The sequence below is a fragment of the Magnolia sinica genome, chromosome 2 (genome assembly GCF_029962835.1).
Source record: "Magnolia sinica isolate HGM2019 chromosome 2, MsV1, whole genome shotgun sequence".
Taxonomy (NCBI): domain Eukaryota; kingdom Viridiplantae; phylum Streptophyta; class Magnoliopsida; order Magnoliales; family Magnoliaceae; genus Magnolia; species Magnolia sinica.
In genome coordinates this window covers 128,342,595-128,348,256 of record NC_080574.1, presented here as the reverse complement: position 1 = coordinate 128,348,256, position 5,662 = coordinate 128,342,595, and the positions used below count along the sequence as shown (strand labels likewise).

General features: G+C 39.6%; 1 non-coding gene across 1 annotated transcript; it reads left to right on the top strand.

Moving 5' to 3' along the window:
• The first annotated feature begins 353 nt into the window (after nucleotides 1–353).
• LOC131238159 (small nucleolar RNA R71) lies at nucleotides 354–460 on the top strand. Its single transcript, XR_009167569.1, has one exon. It is a non-coding gene; the product is annotated as a small nucleolar RNA R71 (small nucleolar RNA).
• The last annotated feature ends 5,202 nt before the right edge of the window (nucleotides 461–5,662 follow it).

Below are 5,662 nucleotides of genomic sequence, written 5' to 3'. Positions count from 1 at the left end.
CAGTTGTATGAATATTACAATCACAGATGCCGCAAACACTTTCATTAACCTTATCATTCTTTCCTTCCATGGCCTCAACTTTCCTTATGAATGTAGTCACTTTACACTTGAGATCATCATCTTCTTTCAAGAGATACAATCCACCTTTCTCCTTTAATTGAGTCGGCCTAGACATGGTGTTCGACTTTGGGTAATAGTCCCATGATTATGTTTTTTCAGCAAGACTATCGAGGTAATCCCATACCTCGTCAACATTTTTATTAATGAATTCTCCATTACATATTGTCTCGACCATTTGGCATATGGAAAATGTCAGTCCATCGTAGAAAAAATTTATTATGCGCCACGTTTCAAAGCCATGTTGTGGGCATGAACTGACCAAATCCTTTAACCTTTCCCAACATTAGTAAAATGTTTCATCCTCCTTTTGGGTGAAGTTCATGATTGCTTTTCTAAGGGTAATCATTTTATGATGTGGAAAAAATTTCTTTATAAATTCCCTTCGCATATCATTTCATGTGCCAATGGACCTAGGACGCAGTAAATGTAACCACATCTTAGCCTTCTTTTTTAAGGAAAAAGGAAAGAGTCTCAGCCTGACTGTGTCCTCAGACACATTTTGAAAATATAAAGTGGCTCTGATCTTATCAAACTCTTTCAAATGTAGATATGGTTCTTCAGATTCAAGCCCATGAAACTTAGGAAGGAGTTGGATAACCCCTGGCTTGATGTCCATATGTCCTGTATTTTCAGAAAAAATCATGCATGGGGGCATACTCACCCCCGCTGGTTGTAGATAATCTCGTAAAGTACGAGGCGGGGGTGCTTGATGCACCTCATTCTCATCCTGAATGTCCTCCACTCTGGGTTGAGGTAGAAGAGGTTGGTTCTCAGCCATTACTTCAATTAACTCAGGAGATTTCGAGTGGTGTCTAGTCTTACGATGGATAGTCAACCCCTCAACTAATCCTCCTTCAGTCAAGAGACGTCGAGTGTTGTCACAGGCTCACTTGGGCATGAAACACTCGCAGCCCTCAATCAAATTTGAAACCTAATCCTAAGAAGGGAAAAGAAAATCTAAAAAGAAAGAGAGGTTAAAAGGGGAAGAAGTTACCAACTTGGAGTCCCTAAGTTAAAAACCTGCAAAATAAGACAAAATAAGTTAGATTCTAAAAAAGAGAAGAAAAATCCTTAAAACAAAGATAACAGTAAATTGTTTTCTAAAAAGGAGTGGAAATTTCTAAAATAAATTAGGAAAGTTCTAATCTAGAAAGTAAATTACTAAAAGAGAATAGAAAAATAGAAAGTATAGAGAAAGCTTACCGAATTAGAAATTTATACCTTAAAAGCCTACACAATAGGAAAGTTAGTTTCTAAAAAAGAAAAAAAAATTCAAAAATAAATTAGGAAACAAAATTAGATTCTAAAAGAGCCAGAATTAGAAGGTTTCTAAAATAGAAAATCTAAACCTAAAATTAGAAAGTTTCTAAAAATGAAATAAAGGAAAGATGAGTTAGTTTCTGAAAATTAGAAAGAATTTCTAAAAAGGAAAATAACTAACCTAGTTTCTAAAAACAAAAAGAGGAAAGTTTCTAAAAATAAACTATTTCCTAAAAATAGGAAAATACTAGAATTAGAAAATTTCTAAAATTTAAACACTAATTGTAAAAGTAAAAAAAGTAGAGAAATTAGGAAGGAATTACCAATTTAGAAACTTATGTCAGGATCCTACAAAACAGGAGAACAAGTTAGTTCTAGAAATCAAAAAAACTAAAACTAAAGTTAGTCAAATTCTAATCTTAAACTAATTCTAAACCTAATTAATTTCAGAGAATCGCAACCGTCAGTCCCCGGCAATAGCGCCAAAAACTTGTTCACTCCCCAAGTATAGGGTTGTGATGTAGTAATAAACTCGGTGAGACCGAAGTTGAATCCCAAGGGACTGATACCTGTGCGTAATCTAAAGCTAAATAGAACTAGAACTAGAATGAGATGAAATCTAAATCGAATGAATTTGAGGGAATAATGGTGATATATTAATCTAAAACTTGAGAGAAATCAGAGATAAGAAACTAGGGATTCAGAGGATCCACTTGTAGAGATCAGGGAGATCTTTATGCCTGCTTCAAAAATCATGGAACTTAAACTGAACTTCCTCTGATATAATTTTTAAAGAGATAAAAGGTATATGAATTAGAATGGATTCCATCACCAAACCATGCCTAGGAGACAAAGTCAACAACAGAATAAAACTAATTACCAACTAATCAGATGTTTTTGAAGGTTAGGAAGGATACCGCCATCCAACGATGCCCAGGAGACGATGGCGAACAACAGGACTTCCTGACGTCATAATCAAAGTAAGGAAAAAGAAATACTCAAAGCCATTGCAAACCCATTGTAATGTCAATCACAACAGGCCATTAAAAACTACAAATATTCCTATAATAAAATTAAATCAAAAATCAATTCAGTCTAAACAAAAGGCATAGCAAAAGTCTCCCATCAAGCTACAGGCTTCACCTCTTAGCCCTAGCTAAGAGGTTTAGCCCAACATGATTGGACTAAATCTCCCAAAAATAATTAAAAAAAAAATAAATAAAAACTCTAAAAAAAAAAAAACAATACTCTCTCTTCCCTTCCACGGCTGCTTCACGTCCCTGATTTTTTCCCTCCGGAATTGACTCCCCGTTCTCTCTCTATTCTCCTTCTTTTATATCTAGGGAAGCTGGTAGGCTAGAGAGCTTGCTGGATTCGGAGAACCGACCCGCCTTGCGCAACAACGTGCACAGGAAACACAGAAACGCAAGAGGAGTTGCGTAAGGTGATGCTTGTTCGGCCCATGGACGTTCTTCATACAAGATCTGAGCTATTCAGTCATCTTGACTTTGGCTGGTCCCACCGTGGGAACAATTTTGACCGTTCAGATGGACGGTCCGATCAACGGTGACGGCCCACAACGTTCCGGAACGTCCGGAACTTGCGGACGCGCAATCCCTGCGTAAAGCAGGTTGCGGTGAATATTGTGGGGGCCATATTTCTTTGATGTTTGAGAAATCTACGCCGTTCATTAGATGTACAATGAGAAACCATTCGGAGTGACAAGATTGGCTCGATTTCGGTGTGGTCCGCAAGATCTATCTTGTCACCGTCTATCTGCCGTTTGGATAGTTAAAAAACTAGTTGCCGCTGTCATCTGGAAGTCCATCACCGAGCCGATGGTCAAGCTTACAGTCTGGAGTGAATGAACGGTGTGGATCATCTAAATCCATGATGATGGTGGCCCACTACTACTTCCCGTGGTCGGCTGCGCGTGAAAGAAAATAAAGACTGTCTCCGTCTCTGTTAATGAAATCGGGTGGGTGTGGGTCAAACGCAGTCAAACTGCGTGTTTGGCGCGAGTGCACATCCAGTGCGTACTCTCTCTCACATAAATGGGTCCCACCTTGATGCATGTAATAAATCCGCTCCGTCCATCTCTTTTCTCACAATATTTAAATGGTTGGGACCAAAAATGGAGCATATCCATACATCAGGTGGGCCCTAAATCAGAGTTTTATGGGCTGATATGTCCGTTGGGCCACTTCCACAAGGATCCAATGACTAGAATTTGACGTGTACGGTTAATTTGAGTTCCTCAGGCCAGATATAAAGTTTTGAGCTAAACGGATGGTGGGAACCCTGTGATCTTGCATTCTGGACCAATTTCGGGCCTGTTGAGCTTCAGTTTCTCGATTTTCTCGGATCTCTGGCATGTAAATCCATTGATCTTGCTCCTCTGAGGTCCATCCCTTGCCTTGGTGATTCTGGAGCGTCAAATCCATGCATTTAGCAGCCTTTTCCAGTCCCAGCTCGTAAATACACCTTGCATCACAAACACGATTAAATTGAGCCGCTAAACCGTACCATGTTCGTAAATCTATGTAATAAATGAGGTTTAATATGCAATATTTGAACCTCAATATGCATCACAGAACGAATTAGGTGAGGCAGGGTTAACAGCCTAGCCTACCTTGATGCACGTTGTTATGGGAAGATCCGGGCCCCTTACGATTCCGAGGACTGACGTCTTCCTGATCAAGTCGGACATACAGGAATCTGAAATGTTACGTAGACTGAAGAAAAGTCCCAGTTAAGTCATATTGGCACTCTTACTCCAAGGCCAGTAGTCGGCTCGGATTGGGCCCAAAGTAGTTGGCGTAACGTTGAGAACAAATATTCTAAGTCGTCCTACTATCCGAGCAGAAACAAATATTACCATCCGCCTAGGTAGCAGGAGGGCTCATCACGACTAGGCAAGGACCGACCCTCACCTCGTAACTCGGAGGGAGAGCTTTCAGAATGCTCAAATCAAGGCTCTATCCTGACACATACCCTTCGTGCCAAAGCTCGGCTCGTGACACGATCAGCGTCGAGTGAACTTTATGACGAAGGTCCCAACATGTCCGAGGCAGATGCCCATAACCGGACACCCCCGACCGCTCGACCCAAGCCGAGCCCGAAGAGAGGTATGGGCTCCTCACACCGAACTTGGAAACTGCCATAAGCGAACGTGACCGGTTACTTCGACCGCGATACGCTACATGATTCCAGGATTGCGGATAATATCTCCACGATCTTAGTATCCTGCTGATTGAGTAAATCATGCCGAGAATAACGGACCCAGACAGTCCGATGATCAGGTATAAATACAATAAGACCCCATTGCTACAGGTATGCAAGATCTCACACCATCTCTCTACAATCAAGTTAGACCCAGATTCCCTTGACCTGACTTATGCATCGAATGGTCCCCAGCTTAGTCAGAGTCTTCTTTACGAACCCTTTGTGCAGGACCGAGGTTCCTTAGAGGTTCGCCGCGCCGAGTGGAGGGTGGTCCAAATTTTGTCATCAACACACGTGTTGTAATTTCTTTTCTTTTTCTTTTTTTCTTTTTATTTATTTATTGATTTATATTTACACATATACTTATACCCACTCACCCATTTACTCACACTACATTAATTTTTCACCCTCATGAGTTTACCATCAATGACTCTGGTGCATGGGTTGTATATCTAAATTGTCTATTTCTATTTTTACTTATTATTATTATTATTATTTTTTAATCATGGTCCTAAAATCTAAGTAGATCTAAATCACAAGTAGGCCCTATAATAAAAATATGGTTTCCATGTCCCTTTTCCGCTGACATTTGTATTCACTGCAATTTTGGCCGTGGACCTCAGTCTATGTAATCCCTGCTCGTGTACTACTAGCCTAATTAACTTGTTCCTTACTCACAAAAATAATGTGGTCAGAGGCTATGTGGAGCTCTTAGAGGGGCACGGATTGCGTCTTACTCCCGTTCGTCTCCAGCCGGAAACGGACAGTAGCTTTGAGTGGCCACCAGGATACATGGGTCTTATCCATATCATTTATTTATTTATTTTTTTCTATAATTTTAAGATATAAACCCAAAAATAAGGTAAATCTAAGGCCTAAGTGGACTACACCATGATAACTAAACTCTTATTGTTGAAAACTTCTCAGGGGCGGCGGAAGTTTTAGATATATTTGATATATATATATATATATATATATATATATATATATATATATATATATATATATATATATAGATATATATGTCTACGCAACTTTATAATTAGGTTGGATGGCA